At 43.8% G+C, this 15,919-nt stretch overlaps 1 protein-coding gene and 1 long non-coding RNA gene across 3 annotated transcripts in view; one reads left to right on the top strand and one right to left on the bottom strand.

Moving 5' to 3' along the window:
- Positions 1–10,010: 10,010 nt before the first annotated feature.
- On the bottom strand, positions 10,011–13,466 carry LOC309874951. The gene is made up of 3 exons (XR_014316948.1): positions 13,348–13,466; positions 11,853–12,549; positions 10,011–10,374 (listed from the first exon to the last, which is right to left on the bottom strand). It is a non-coding gene; the product is annotated as an uncharacterized lncRNA (long non-coding RNA).
- Positions 13,467–13,577: 111 nt separating this feature from the next.
- RNF144B (ring finger protein 144B) overlaps positions 13,578–15,919 on the top strand; it is a 55,268-nt gene continuing 52,926 nt past the window's right edge. The window contains exon 1 of one of the 2 annotated variants that reach the window (XM_082753780.1): positions 13,578–13,848. The gene's annotated coding sequence lies outside the window, so the exon portion shown is untranslated. The remainder of the gene's footprint in view (positions 13,849–15,919) is intronic. The other variant, XM_082753779.1, reaches the window with a different exon arrangement.

The raw sequence follows: 15,919 nt of genomic DNA, 5'->3' as shown, positions 1-15,919 counted from the left end.
GTGGTTCAGCTGGAGGTGGGAAGCATTATGTGGGCTGAGGTAAAAAACAGCCTTTGCTCCGGTACAAAACCTACAGGCATGCTCTCTAGATCCAGCATAGCCACAGTCAGGCTGTGGGTGCTAAATGCAGGCCATCATTCCAGAGGAAAGTGGGCACCATTCGTCCTGCTGTGCCCACAGTGGCTTGGAGAAGGGCAGGCATGCCTCTAGCTAGGGCTGTGCTCTTCACTAACAAAACTTCCAGTCAGCAGCTCAATAGTGGAGTGCTTTGTGTTGTTCCAAAGGAACATTTTCATCTCCACAGGGGTGGAGTTACTGAGGGCCCGCTGTGGATGGAAAGCCCGTCATTTATCGGGGAGCTGCACCGGTAGGCACATCGAGTCTGCCTGATCCACTGACATTGCCATGGAATAGGCAAAATGCTGAAAGCATACCTAAGCCCACTGGTGGTGTAAAAGTGCCTGCAGCTCAACAGATCTTTTGTTTCTTGAAATTTATAGCTCATGTATATTTGTTATACAACAAGCTAAATTCAACTGAATAATGTTACTGTAACTTAGTTAAAGGCTTCTATTGGCAGTATAAATCATGCAGGCAGAGCTCAAAGCTAGATCCCCTTTTATGTGCATCTGTAGTATTGGAAAAAAAGGATGGCTTTACATGTTCATATTTCTTCACAGTGGTTAAAGGGGAAACTTAGGCAGTAGTTTTACTGAAAGGGAGCTTCAAAGTTGAGGCTGGTGTGGAGCTGCATCAAAAGGGAGTTTCAAAATCAAGCCTGTCATGTGCTTGTGAAGAGCCACAGCTTCAGAGTGGATGGAGAGAATCGTCTTTGGTCCGTGTATGCAACTCCTCTGCTGTTCTTCTAGAACGAATTAGAAAAGGTATTTTTTCTTCCATTCAGAAAGGTTTAATAACATCGTAATGCACCTTGTACTACAGAGGAAGAGAAGTAAATAAAAGGAAGGCAGCAGGATGGATGAATGAGACTCTGTGAGCAAGCTACAACGAAAAGGCAAACCGTGTTTTGGTGCATTGTTGGTGCTCAGCCTCTCAGAGGCATTTACTCCACAAGAGAGTAGTCGGGAACACCAGCAACTTCCTCTTCCAGCTGTGTCTCTGCTTCCAGTTAAGGGTCCTCATGAATCAGTTTGGTGGAGACTGAAGATCTAATGTGTGAATCCCCCTGATGGTTGGTCCTAGTTACACATCATTTTCAGGTGTTAGGCCCCCTTTACACGGCTGTGTGTTTTTCTTCAATCTTACGATGCCAGACACTATCCAGGTATCACGATGGCTTTTAATTTTCCTTTTTTCTTTAATATTTTCTGGTTCTTTTCTGTGGGAGTGCAGACTAGGTATTCTCATATCTTATTGACTATTCCTCTTTTATGTTAGAGTAAATATGAAATATAAACAGTGCTTGAAAGCGTTCAGTATTTATTTTGTTCTTTAAGAGCCATTTGATATCTGCTAAGAGGTGGTTTTCAGGTGACCTTACCATGTTAGTTTAGCACTTTGCTCAGCAGCCTTCTAAAAGAGATGGGGTACAGCTTTTTTTTTTTTTTTTCCCTTGGAAAGCCTACTTCCAAATTTCCTTGTAACTATCCAGACAGCATTAGGAACATGAGTGCTTTTTGTGTTAACAGAGGTTGAAAAGTTCATTACCAGCAGTCAGAGTTGTTTGGAGGCATGGTATTAAAACAAATAATGCAACTGTACAATCATGGAACATGGCAGATACGCTTGACTAAAGGCTGGTTAGCACCCCAAATGTTGGCAACATCCTTTAAACTTTCAGGCTGGACCCTGCTGTCAACTGTTGCTGCCTTACTGTAGTTTTACCCTAGATGGGGCAGTTTTCCTGTGGGGAAGCCTACAAATGTACCACAGTCCAGTAGAGGCTGAAGAGCCATGGGGAGCACGAATGGGCTTGTCCTGTGTTCTTGAGGCAGGTGTCAGCATGGTGGGGAGGGGATGAAAAATAAAATAAAATAAAATAAAATAAAATAAAATAAAATAAAATAAAATAAAATAAAATAAAATAAAATAAAATAAAATAAAATAAAATAAAGCTGATTCAAATGGGGATGGCTGGGAAAAAGCTAAATCGTTCTTGCTTGGAAAGAAGAGTCAGGAATGGAGGAGGAGCTCTGGAGGCTGTGACACTTCTCAAAGGTAAAAGGTTTTCCCAGAGCCAAAAAACATGGAAGGCAATGCTCAGGGTGTGAGGACACAGGGAGCAGAGTATCCCCTGTGCACCTTGGGCAGCAGTTGTTCTGCCTGGTGGTGTTGAGAATCTGCTACTTGAACGGCTGATGTGTGCTTTGAGAAGTAGAAACGTGTACCCAAAGCCAAGGGCAGTTGTCCCCTCGCTGATTGTGTTAGTGGGATTTGGGACTGAGGAAAGGGGGAGCTTTGTGTGCCTGCCCCAGGCCTGAGTCCTGCTGTTGGTAGCTGCTGCCAAGCCCCCCAGCAGACAGACAGACAGCTTCCCAGAGCCTGCTCTCAGCATCCTCCTCGTCTCTGTTTCAGGAAACTGATCTGCACAGAGCTGGTTTTCAGAATGATTGGTGGGGCACAGCTTGATCTGGTGGTGTTGCAACACCTGGCTTTGTTTCTAGCTTCTTACCAGCACTAAAGGAGAGCTAATCCTTTCTAGAATAGTTTATTCCTATCATTTTTCAGGAGAATCATTTACCAAAGCTCTAATTACAGATACCAGGGAAAGTCCCTCTCAGTTGTTAGTGTCAATAAACCAGCTTCTTTATTAAGAGATGGCTCGCATTGTGGAGGAAGGCTACAAAGCCAAACATGAAGCCTGCCAGAAACACCTCCGCAGTGAGGTGCTGACAGTATCTGTGCCATGATTAAGCAAGCAGAGCGCCCACTGATTACCAAAACAGGTTCTTCATTAACCCATTGGAAACAGCGAGGAGTTTCCAGGGGGAGAGGACCAGCGAGGAAGTGGCTGGTGACTGAACTGAAAAAAGGTGAAAAGGGAAAAAAATAATAATCATCCAGTAATTATGCTCTAGTTACCCCCATGCAGGAGCTTTCAGATTTGTAATGAAAGTAATGAATAATTTTGGAATGAAATCAGGTGAGTGAGAGGTCTTTGAGAGCATCTGATGCTGCAGTGTTTGTTGTGGTGCTCAGGTCCGGAGGAGCGTGCTGCCTCAGTCCATAAAATCTGCTTGTAAGGGCAATTGTGATTTCTTTTTTCTTTTGTTAAGGGACAAGATGAGTGATTCTGGAAATAGCGAAAGGAAACGTGTGCTCTGAGTTAGCATTTCTCAGGTGCTGGGTGTCACCACCCAGCACCCGGTGGCCGCAGCTGCTCAGCTGTGTGCGTGTGGCCCTTTGGCTGCCCGGTGGCCCCATGCCCTCTCTCCTAGAGCCCTCTGGCTGCCCTCTGCTTTCCAGCTCCTCCACAGCTCCCAGCTTCCCCCTTGTCTTCTGTGCTCAGTGAATAGTGGGGACTCGTATCGGGCAAGAATTTGTGTGTTTGGTTATTTATTTCCTTGAGGAGGAGGAAAGGAGGCTGACGAAGAAATGTCAAACATCCCAAATAACTTCTTTAGATGCAAAGGTAGCTTGTATCTTTGTTTCAGTCACACTTCTCCCCCTTGCTTTTCTTTTCGTATTGTTTTACAGCTCTTCCTTGTTGCCTCTGATTGCAGCTCAGGCTATGAGCTCTTCGTGATGCTGCAGCTTCCTGCCCGTTGCCTTGCAAGGGGACCCGTCTGGGGTGGGATACAGCAAATCTATACCATGAAATGTAATTATACCAGGCTACCTAGTTACCAAACTCACAAAATACAGCTTTTTAGCATTCCTTGCATTTTAATAGCAGGTTAGAAACTGTCAAACTGGTGTTGCCTGAAGAAGTTACCTTCTGATAAACCTCTGCACATGTTAATGACAAACAAAACCATGAGGTCACGCATACTACATTTCCAGTAAAACAGGAACCAAGATGTATATACTAACAGAAAAACTGTTGGTTCAACACATTTCACAGAGAAAGCCTTTAAGGCAGAAACAACATCAAACATACTTGTATAGATACAAAAAAAATCATGAATTACTGCCGTATTCACAGTCAGATAGCTGAGCTTTTGCTGACTGGGTAAAATACGTATTCTAATGAAAAGGTGAGAAGATTTGGACTTCGAGTAGATTTACGCAGGTTTAACACGGGTAGTGCAGGGTCAGCCAGCCAGGAGGTTTTAGGAATTGCCTGCCCACCCAAGTCTTTGTGTGGCTGAGATAACAAGACATGCACCCCATACCCTGAAGAGTCAAATGGCAGAAGGTGTGAAGTCAGGAGGAAGAAATCAGGGCATGATTCAGCAATGAGATGTAGAGTGGCCCCCTGTGGCCCCATGGCTTCTCTGCAGGCATTTAGCGTTCGCCTCATATTAGCATTTAGCGTTCAAGCAGTTACGGTGTGTGAGGCATTTATGTCTTCTACCCATCTTCCTTAGCTAGGCAAGATTGATTGAAATAGGCTACACACGCTTTGTATTGTGTGAACGATCATTTGCATTACCTTCCAAGCAAATACCATCCGTTTCATCAGATCACTGATGCTCACAAAAAAAAAAAAAAAAAAAAAAAAAAAAGCTTTTTCTGTCACGACTGACTTTTCATTCTTTTCACTCATGTCTGACTTCCCTGTTGAATATTTATGTTCCTCTGCTTTGTGCTTGAACCCAACTAGCCTGGAAACGCAGTACACTGTGCAGTCAGTAACAGGATATGCAAGACACCTGGGGCACAAGCAAGTAAGTTTTCTGGGGAGTTACAAATATTAAAATTAGCACATGTTGAGGTTCAGTTACTCTTCCAAGGTCAGAGGATGTTTCTGGCAAGGCCCAGAATAAAATATAAATCGTGTATCTCTGCTGCAGGTTTGTTTGTTTTGTTAAGGAGGTGGAAAACCTGTTGCAGAGGTCCTGAAATTGGCTTCCCTCAGCCAAAACCAGATTGTCAAATGAAGGCTTTCCCTCTTCGCTTCTCACTGTGTGCAATGAAACCCAAAGGTAACCTCAAAACATAAGCTTTGTGCTTAGGGTACTCCTCAGATTTGTTGAATTCAATGACTTCTGCCACATTTCTGTAAAATCATCAGTCCAGTCCTTTGAGCTTTGAATCTGAGTTGAGTGTTGTGCTAGGAAATAGAGCCTGCGAGGATCCCACTAGTTCTCTGCCAGTACCTCTGACAACTTTTCAAGGCAGCGCTCCATTTTCTGGTAGCATCCAGTCAGAAAAACAGTTATCACGTACAGGCCTCACAAATCATCACGCATGTGGCTTGATGTAAATCATAATTTGCATCCCCTTGGTCCAGGGGCACGTTGTAAGTGATGTCAGGAAGACGAGGGTTACTGTTTTAGTGGTAAAGTTCAGTCGTGTTTAAGGCATGCAAATCTTTAGAAACCGCGCTTCATTAGCTTTGCTGCTCACCAAATGATTTTTTCACATACAAGTTGGGAGCATAAAATCTGACTATTTAATACATCTTTATTCCTGAGGAAATCCATGGTTTATAATACCTTCTGAATAAATGAAGTCCTTTTCTCGTTGTTTTTTTCTCAGCAGCATGGTTGGAAAACAGTTGTTCAACAATCAAATCCGTCTTTATTTTAACTTCAACAGCATTTCATAATCCTTTTGTAATAGAACTTCCAGTTGAAAAGATATTTTTGGGGGCAACTGATGGTACAGAAACAGCAGAGATCTCTTTGGTCATTAGTATGGGGACCCTTTGACGTGAAGGAATCTTAAACCTTGATGCAATGACAGTGACAAGCTTCAGGTGGTCTGGATCACAACAGAGTGATGTAGGCTCAGGTGGTATCCAAACATAAAACTTGGTGGGGTGTTTGCATTCTGATTTTTACTAAATGACAACAGATTTCTTGGGGACCTGTTGCTGGCTGAAGCAGGCTGAAAGGATGTTGGTGTTTCCTGGAAAGAGAGTCAAAGGACTAAAGCCGATCCTTGGAATTTTTCCTTGGCCATCTCTATCTACATTCACTCCATACTCTGCTGTGTTTTGTGGAAATTGCCTGCATCAGAACATCCATTTAATTTCCTGTAAAACATTAATTTTATTTATTCTTCCTACGTGTGTTTCAGTTTCCTTCTCTCATAAGCCTATTGACACCAGAAGGAACGACACAGAAGATCAACTGTTGGCTTTATGTAAGATACTGCATCAAAATGATTAGTCACTGGAAAAAGATTTCCCCCAGTGAACACACACACAGAAATATCCACTCAGGTCACAAAAACAAAAACGTTATCAATAAGGACAAAGGAAGTTGTTATGTGACTTTTTAAACAGTCTTGATTCATGCTTCCTGTCATTTTGCTAGGGAAAGAGAAATGACTATTCCTCAAAAAAAAGAAAAAGGAAAAACAAAACCGAAACCCAGTAAAACTGCTGGAAACTCTTCAAAACAGTCAAACTGGTGAGAACTCTTCAGTTCTTTAAACAAATATGATCAAGGTTAAAACCACAGTGAAAATCAATTTCCTATCCTCTGCTCTCCAAATTCTCTTTTCACGTACAAAGTTTGTGCTACATGACATCATGATTTCATACTTTTTTATCCCAAAGACAATCCATTACTATAAACACTGTTTCTGTGGCATATTCTGATAATGACCAGATTTCAGAAGCATCTCAGATGGAGCCTCCCAGTTCTTCCTAAGCTGTGCTGGATAATTTCTTTGAGGTTTGCTCGGTAGGAAGGAGCATATTTGTTCTAGTTCTTGGCAGCCCAGTGAGGTGCTCCTGCCGCATTCACAGCTGAAACCTGTGGCAGCTTGTGCCCTGGGATACCCAGAAACTGGTGAGATTTTTGTGATTGCCAGGGAGGATGCTGGAGATGCTACAGGGCTGGAGTCTGCCACTGCAAGGCTGCTGGGAAATGCTGTTTATCAGCTTTTAAGTTACATTGCTCAAAAAACTATGACTTTAGACAATAACGTGAAAGATTATTTAAGAGCTGGAAGAGCTGGTCTTAGAAAGAGTAAAAAAAAGAGCAAAACATATTACATCAAAATAACATTTTCCGTTTCTGTATATTTTTAATGCATTGTTAGAATTATCCTGAGAGTGTAAAATTTTTCCTCCCTTTCACATGCTTTTTTTCCATATAGCAAATGTACTCTATGTGTGAGCCAAAAGCAGGGAGGGACAGGAGAAAGTTCTCCTCAGCCTTTTCATGATGTTAGTCTCATATTCAGGGAGTCAAATGGTTTCCCTTTGGCCCCCGTTTCTCCCTAAATTTCATGTTCTCTCAGATCTCCTTGGCAGACTTCAAGATCCTGGAGGTTTCTTACTGTCAGCCTCCCACAGAAGGAGCTGACCTAACTAATGGGAAGCCAGAGAATTGTCAGGACTTCGTCCCTGTAAGTAGGCCACTTGTCTCTACTCTTGTCCTCCTTTTCTTACTCCACAAGGCAGTGTCTCTGCTCCCGTGACTGCCCTATAACTCAGCAAATTGCCTTTTCTCCGGATCTGCAAATACAGGCGTGGAGACAGTTGTCCTAAGGATAATGTAAGGAGAACAAGTTAGTTATTGACTAGCAGACAGAGTTCACCGAGCACATTTTCCCCACCTTACATTCGTATGCCCTGGCTGCAGAAAGACAGAACTGGGAGCAGACTCAGAGCTCACACTTCAAAGCTTTGCTTACAGCATACAGTGCAAAGGGATTCTCTGTGGGAACATATTTTGCCCCTGACCAGTTTGTCTTCTTATGTCACAGGAAACGTCTACTACGTATGTGTAACATAAAAATTAGAGAATATACCTAAATTCTGTTTAAATTCCTGCCTGAGAAGTGCAGGGGAGGTGAGCAGAGCCAGTCTATTTTCACAGCGGTCATGCTTAACGAAAAGATGAGTTCCTTGTTGGCTCTTCAGTGCCTGCAGATAGTAGTGAAGCAGAAAGCACTATTTGCTTGGGTTTCAGCAGTGTTTAGAAAAGCAAAGGTTTTGGTATGCCTCCTGCCCTTCAGCCCCGGCTGTCCCTTAAAGCTTGCCTTTCTGATCCTAGAGAATCTCTGCTCAAAAGGATGTGCCTAGTTTTATAAGAGATTTTTAAATATTACGTGGTAAAAAACACATATTTTTAATAAATTTATCTGGCACTTGAAGGGAACAGACGCAAAAATAAACAACATAGAGCTAAAAGCTACAAAATTATTTCAGGGCATCTGAAAAAAAATCCTCATGTCATTTGCTGCAAGTAAGCAGTTTGCTTGTTTTTGAGTTCCCACTATACTTGCTGAATTTAACCACTTGCTCGGAGGGGTGGTGAGGGAGGGAAATGGGGTGGGCAGCCCTCCCTGGAAGCTGGGTAAGAGGAGGGAGACTGGGCAAGAGGGACAAGTTCTTGATTTTCCTGTATGGGAGTGTTTCAGCTGAGCATTTCCCTGCATATTCAGTCCACTGGAGTAACCCCTCTCAAGTTGGTAACAGGGCTGTGATGGCCATAAAATGAGGTGCCTCAATCATATCTCACCTCAGACCTGCCTGCCCCTGGCTCCAAAGGTATGGGTAAAACAGGAAGGTCTGGGCTGAGATGTATTATTAAGCTTCCCCCCACTCCCTCCAATCCCAGTTGTCTTTTAAGCCTGGAGACAGAGCCACACCAGGCGCTCCACTGGTTTTGGGTTGAAAGGAATAAATCTGCCTTTTAGCATTTCCAAAAAAGGGCAGCTAACAACTTGAGGCAGGACAGGAGAAGCAGTAGAAACCAAGAAAACAGCGTGCACATTTTTTTCTCATGACAAGGACAGGTTGGTGACCCCCTCTGATGCAGAGGAAGCTTCCTGTGCTGGCTGCCGGTATGGTTTTGCCCTCTCAGTTTTTAAAGCGATTCTGATTCCAGTGTCTGGAATGGCTGCAATTCCAGGTACATTACCAAAACACTTGGTCAGAAGTCAACAAATTGTGTCACTTTGGGCATGCAGTCAAAAGGAAAAAAATAAAACAAAACCGACTGCATAATTTATTCTGTGCCATGCTCTGAAGCTATCTGTGAGCACAGCTGGTAGAAAATAAATTCGTTTAACCAAGCCTTGACTTTTCCCCGTACAATCTCTTGTTGAAAATGCCTGCTTACTTTAAGGAAGAGCAGGAGGACAACTTCACTGTCTCCTCTTTGTGTGCATGCAATGTGGTCCTCTCGGTATGGCCTTATAAATTACTCTTTTTGCAGCTATAAATTCTCACCTGTTTCCTGGCCCTCAGAGGAACAGAGCAACTCCATATCTGCTTGTGTTATCCCTGAGCTTGAGAGCAAGGCAAGCTGTTTAGTTTGATTTTTTTTTTTCCAGCAACTCATGAGGTGGTGCTGGTGTGTGGGAAGCTACGTGTGCCACCCTGTTTGCTCAGGGTCACCTCCGAGCCCACAAGGTGTCCTGCGTCCTCTGCTGCCATGTGAAGCAGTGTCATCACGTCACCGAGGTGCCAGCTCTGCTTCCCATCTGGAGGGTTTGGGGCTGTGCTTATTGCATGTCTCTTGTCCCAGGGGGAAGGGTGACAGTAGCCTGTCTCTTCCTCGTGTCTGAGTATGGAGAGGGGGCTGAGGATGAGCCCTAGGCTGAGGGTGTTGCGCTGGCTGTTCCTGGGCTGGATATTTGCCATTCAGTAAAAATTCATCAGCGTTTTAGTTGTGGCAGACTCGTCCGGTTTTCTTTTTACAGGCTGGCTCTTCACGCACCTAGTGAACAGGCAGGAGTTGGTAGAAGTTAAAAATGCACGTAGAGCTGCTGCTGGGGAAAAAAGCCAACATCACCAACTGACCTACGCTATCAGCAGGATCTTTTGTGAGGGAAAATACACATACCCTTAATACTTGCAGGTCCCAAGAAGACAAGTTGGGACCTGGCACTCCAGTAACGTACTGTCAAAGCCATCAGCCCTGCCCCATAAACCAGGATTTTTGAGCACCCCAAGCACAGCTGTTTGGCTGGGGTAGCAGGCTGTCTTCTCACTGTCCTCTGGTGAGGCTGGGCTTCTTTCATACAGCACTGTTCTGTGTGGGACAAATGCTTGCAGCTCATTTCCAGCATCCCAGGAAGTATTTCAAATTACAGACACAGGAGAAAGTATCAGTGGAGAAGAAATAGGGATATTTGTGGAAGACATGTGGTTGTGTTTTCTTTGGAGAGGGTCGGCTGTGCCAGCATGTTGTAACGACTTGCATTTTGTTTTATTCATAGAGCAGGATGACTGTCAGTCAGCTTACCGCTTTTCTCTGTGTCTGTCTGAGACAAATCCACGTGCTTTGAGGTCATCATCGCGAACGTTCAGCAGAGAGCGCACCGTCCCACTCACTTTTTTTGCTATAAAATAAAAAGCTCTTTAGGTTTATACCCACTATTCTTTCAAAACGATTGAACTCGATTTATTTCACTCCACCGCAAAACACCTTATAATAAAGTTTTAGTATCTTTTAGCCGAAGGGAATAATGAAGATTTCAAGCCTGGCTTGTCAGAGAGTGACTTGCATACCGAGCCTGAGTTGTAGAACAAAAGGGTTATTTAAACAGAAAAAGATGGGATCCTGACTTTCTTGCAGCTGTTCTGAGAAAAGCTGGTCTGCACGCAAAATATTACACAGCTCTGTGTTTTTGCACTGACATCTAATTTCTGTCATTGCTTATGTGATAAATCTATATACGTTGAATAGAGATGCTTTTTTTCAAGTAGTAACTTCATGAAGCTAGCACAAATGACTTTTGAGGGTGGAATCTTCCTTTGAAGTAGTTCCCCTTGAAGAAAACTATCCATAGCCCATGAGCTGAGGGGTGTCATGCTTGTCAACTTCAGATAATATATTTATACCCATTGTGTAAAAAAACTTTCTTCTTCATTTTTTTTTTCCAGCATTGTTTGTGTTACACATCAGTATCTATTCTTCTTGTGAAACTGTTTCTCTTGCATATAAAAATACATTTTTGTGCATAGGAGAATGGATAATCTGCATGCACAATAAGTGAAATGAATAAGGACATTTTACTGAGAGTTACGCTCTGGTTTTAGGAAGTTTGTTACAAAACCTGTTTTTATTTTACACCTATGGCTAGCAGTTATTTTTCAGGATATTTCTTTTTAATTAGTTGAAAAACTGAATCAGGGTAGTGATGAATTTTTTTTTTCCAGATAGGCTAATTCTGGTTCCTTACCTAGAAATATAATGAAATTGAGTTTTATGCTAACTTGGTGTTTACATTTGCTGTTAATGGCATTCTGTTTGTGGGGTATGAGAGAGCATTTCAGGGGTCATGCTATCACTTTTTTACCCAACTACCTCATAAATTAATTAGTAATTTTAGTTAATGCCAGGGCGGCTTAGTCATTTTGTAAGTATTTCAAGTAGCTGCTGGGATGACACAGCAATGTTACCAATTAACTATGCCAACCTTTACTCTTACTCTGGCTGTTAACTCAGCTGAAAATGCCCTGTGATGCTGTGCTTTGGCATGTACCACCTCAGGGGCTCACAGATTGCCCCAGCCCTGAGCTGGAAAAGTGTCAGTTGTAACAGCCAAAAATTTAGGCAGACCCTCTCTGGTTTGTGCTTTGTGTTACTGCCATTGAAGAAGACAGCGAATGGGGAGGGCTCGGTTTCTGCTGTGACTGGCACTGTGTGACATTCCCTACTTGTGTTTTTTATTTATTTGTTGGCTCGGGAAGGAAATCAATCAATCTGGGTTAAGAGATTCAGGGATTTCAGCTGGGTAGCAATTTCAGCATGACTCATAACACTTCACAAAATTAGCTTGCCAAGAAAATGTGCTTCTATAAAACTCTCAGGTACCTGGGCTCGAGGTGCAGCTGGAGGAGAAATCATTTTGATGGCAGAGCTCATAACAGTCCAGCTCAGGACCTTTGGCGAGGGAAAGAATCATCGGTATTGATCATCCCAAGTCCTGATAGCCCTGGCACGGTGCCACGTCGCCTTCAGCTCCGCGTTGCTGCAGCAGTCCTGGGTAGGCACAGGATTGAAGGTGGGAGCAGGGGAACAGCCAGCTGCCCACCCAGCATCAGGAAGTGATTGTCCTGTATCCATGCAGAGAGAGATGCAGGAGGAAACTGGATCTTTCCAGAATTTATCCGCATTTTAATAGGCTAATCAAGTTTTCTTAATTCAGAAGAACAGCTCCCCTAGATATGAGCAGGACTAATCATAAATCTGAAAAGATGATTAGCCTTTATTTGCAGTTTCTCTTGACTGGTGGATGCTATTGCAGTGAAGCCTGGTTCAGTTTTATTGTGCCAGCAAGGAGTAAGTACCAACCAGATGATGCTAGTGGCTGCTTCCCTGCTCTACCTCTGCACCTCCCACCCTACCATTTTCCCCACAGCAGCTTGAGTGACTTCCTTCATCCTCCCTGCAGCACCGCTCTCCTCCTGGAGCTGATTGTCCTTCTGCTGTGGAAGTGCTGCGGTGCTGGGCGCAGGGGCTGAGCAGGGAGGTTTTCCTTGCTGCACTTCATCTGTTGCTGAACAGGTACCTGGGTGATGGAATGTCAAATAGACTGATAAAATTTCTGCTTATTTCAAGGGGAAAATAGTCTGTGCTGTTAAATAAAGCTGTATCACAGAGGTGCCAGTAAGCTGAATTAAGGTGCCATGAGCTTCCTGCCTTTTCCTTAAATTCGCCTGATGCAGTAAAATTGTCTGAAAATAGGCAAAAGCTCAGTTCTGAGCTTCTGTAAACTCCTGAGGAAATGCCTGTGCCTCAGTCTTCCCAGTAAAGTACAGAAGGCAAACTGCCAGCAATAATTGCACGAAGCATAAAGTAAATTTATTTCGCCATAAAAATAAAATTAGAGATTAGCATCTGGGCTTGTTTCTCCCCCTGTTTTTCTGCACCCGCTGCACTCGGATGTATCTGTCCTTCGTATCTGCAGGTGTGGTACCTTTCCTACAGCAGGAAAAGTTCCCGAGCACTTGGTGTCATGTGGCACCACCGTACCTTCTCCTGCTTCTTCGCGGGTGTAAATCACACCTGCAGGATTAGGGAAGGGAATTGCAGAATTTCCCTCCCCTCTTGCACACAAGCTCAGCTCAGAGCCGAAATGTAGCATTGCCACGGCGAGCTGAGCGCAGGCACTCGGGACTTGAAATTACCCCGCTGCTGGGGAGTTTGGATTTTTTTGCTTGTGAAGCAATCGCTTTGCTTTTAGACCCACGTTCTTCACATCTGGAGATAAGCAGGAGGAGCAGCGCCTCAGACATCGCCTGCCGGTAGGTGGGCTGCTGCACGAACTGCTATCCTGAAGCAGGTTAAATGGCAAGCGGGGTCTCACCTCTGATGCTTTATCTCCTTCGGTTTGATCTTGTCAGGGCACAGATGGGAGTTAAAAGCGGCACGGGTATCCAGATGAGAACACGGGGTATGCACTGGCAGGGTGTAAGCAGTCACCTGCAGTTGCATTGAGGCTGGGATGGGAAGTAGGAAGTGCTGTGCTCAAGCTTCCTGTATAAATAAATGCAGCTTTCCCACAGCTACTGCATGCAAGCTGTGGCGTGCTTTTAAGATATAATGGCAGCGTGCTCCTAATAGCAGGGAGGGGATTAGCTATCAGAGTGGCAAAGGGAGCGGGAGGCAAGTCCTGCTGCGGTCCTAAAAAGTGCACAGCTGTCAGAGAGACGGAGGGGAGGAAGGGTGTGCGAGAGAGAGAGATCTGCCTCTGCCTCTGATTGCGAGCTACAGTGGTTGTGACATTATGATTCTTGGGAGCGCTGAAGTGTGAGTGAAGCTATTGAAAAGTCAAACAGCTGGGAGTGAAGACTGCTCTGCTTTCAAGGTATGTTGGAATATAGCTTTCTGCCTCTTTTTTTTTCCTTAGCAAAAATAATGAAGGAACAGAAAACCGACATTTGCTTGTAGAAGACAGAAAAGGTCTAGCTAGCAGAAAAGGTGAGGAATAGAATGATTGAAGAGCTAGAATAAATATTATTCCTGGTTTGGCTAAAACTGAGCTGTGTGGTGCATAGGACTGAGGCAAAAAGGCAGTCTCGGAGTCTGGACGATTAAAGGCACAGAAAACGAAATAGATGTGAGGTACTGCCCAGGAGGGTGAAATTACTTCTGACCGTGGAACTTTTAAAGGAATATCTCTACGAGGAGGTTGAAAATGCAGCAGTATTAGGACATGTAGCTGTGTGGGAAGCAGTTGCTAAGATGGCACACCGTGTCATATCGGCTGTACCTTACATACAAGAACTCACTTCATGCTGAAGACACATCAGATTAGGTCGGAGGGAGCCCGAGTTTAAAATTCAGGTTTCCTCCTGGTTTAAAGCTGTTCCTTATGTCACAGTATGGTACGGCTGCTGTCAGGAAGGAAAAAATATACTTATCTGTATTTTAATGTACAGGTCTAAACTGTTCAGGGTCTAGGGTTATGTAGTTTAGGTAAACATATACTAAATGTGCAATAGATCTGTTTGCTAGTATGCATTAAGTTTTTCTGTTTCTTTTTCTTTTGCACTAAACAGCAAATAGCATTTCTTAGTATGTTTGTACTGCTTTCTCTTTTCCAGTGGCAGGCTTTCTCAGCACAAAGCTGCTTTGGTAATGAAGATGTTTCACTCAGGCTTATTATAAGGCTCTGTATTTTCTGTAATAAAAAGGCACTCTGCTTCCCAACTCTGTATGGCAATATCAAATATGCTCCTTGTAGAGAGTACTGCAAGTAGTAAAATATTTAGGATGGCGATAGTTAAGGAAACATTACAGGGTGACTTCCTATCCTCTGTAAAAACAGCGAATGCTTTTAAGAAGTACATTTGAGCAGAGAGAGAGGCTGTGACTGAAATACCCCGGTGCCGCTTTGGAGCTGGCCATGAGCAGGCACAGTAACGTGATCTGTTTTGCTGCCCTCAGCCTGAAGGGCAAGTGGTCTTTGTTAAGGGCAAGCACAGGGGCTGGAATAGCATTAAGTCTGGAAACAGAAGTTTCAAAACCTTGTCCTTAAATATTTTCCAGAACAAATATATTGGCCTGATTCTCCTCCTGTTTAGGGCTTGTCCATGCCTGAAAATGTGAGTGGGTGTATGGGTTGTTGTCACAGCATGAAAGTGGCTGAAGCCCTTCTCACAGGGAGCCTTGGAAAAAATACAGCACGTTGGAAAGGGGATGGCTGTAGTGATGATCCTGAAAGCACTACTTTATGTTATGGATTAGGGAGGATGTGTTTGCAGAGCATCTAGAGCCGTGGTGAAGTGGGAAGTATTCCTTCAGAAGAAGCTGGAGCTATTCCAGAGCCAAGCCAGGATGATGAGACTCAGACTCCTTTTCTGCCAGGCTTCTTACTGTCTGGTGGGGGTATTTAACACACGGCACTGTTGACTTACATAAGGACATGGAAACCTCCCTACGCTTTGTGTAGGAACAGCATTTGGCAATTTGCTTGTTTCTGTTCCCCATGTCTCACTCTATCCTGTGCACTCCTCGCCAACAGGCACTCTTCTTCCCTGCATATGGTGACATTTTGGTGATTTTGTCTGTGCAGTGGTGTACTTTGGAGCAGAAGTGAATAATATAAATAGCCAGCGATACGGAGTTGTTCCTCTTTAGCTCAGTTCTTGGATTACACTGTTCTCTAAATGCTGCATAAGCTTTGTAAAAACAAATGAACAATGTGGAAGTGGCTATCTGACCTTTCTCTTCTGTTGGAGGGGGAAAGTATGTACTTGACCTTATTAACATCTTCAGTTTAAAATGCAACTATGGAAAGCAGCAAGTCGCTTTACAGCAGAACAAGCAGCACTAATACTTAACCTGGTTCCCCGTTCATTAGTACACTGGTGATAATATCTGTCATAGGAGCCCTGTGCCTGTAATCTGCTTGGTCCAGATGTTGCAGTGCCTTT

The sequence above is a fragment of the Aythya marila genome (genome assembly GCF_965140915.1).
Source record: "Aythya marila genome assembly, chromosome: 2".
Lineage (NCBI taxonomy): Eukaryota > Metazoa > Chordata > Aves > Anseriformes > Anatidae > Aythya > Aythya marila.
This window is presented reverse-complemented; position numbering and strand designations above follow the sequence as displayed.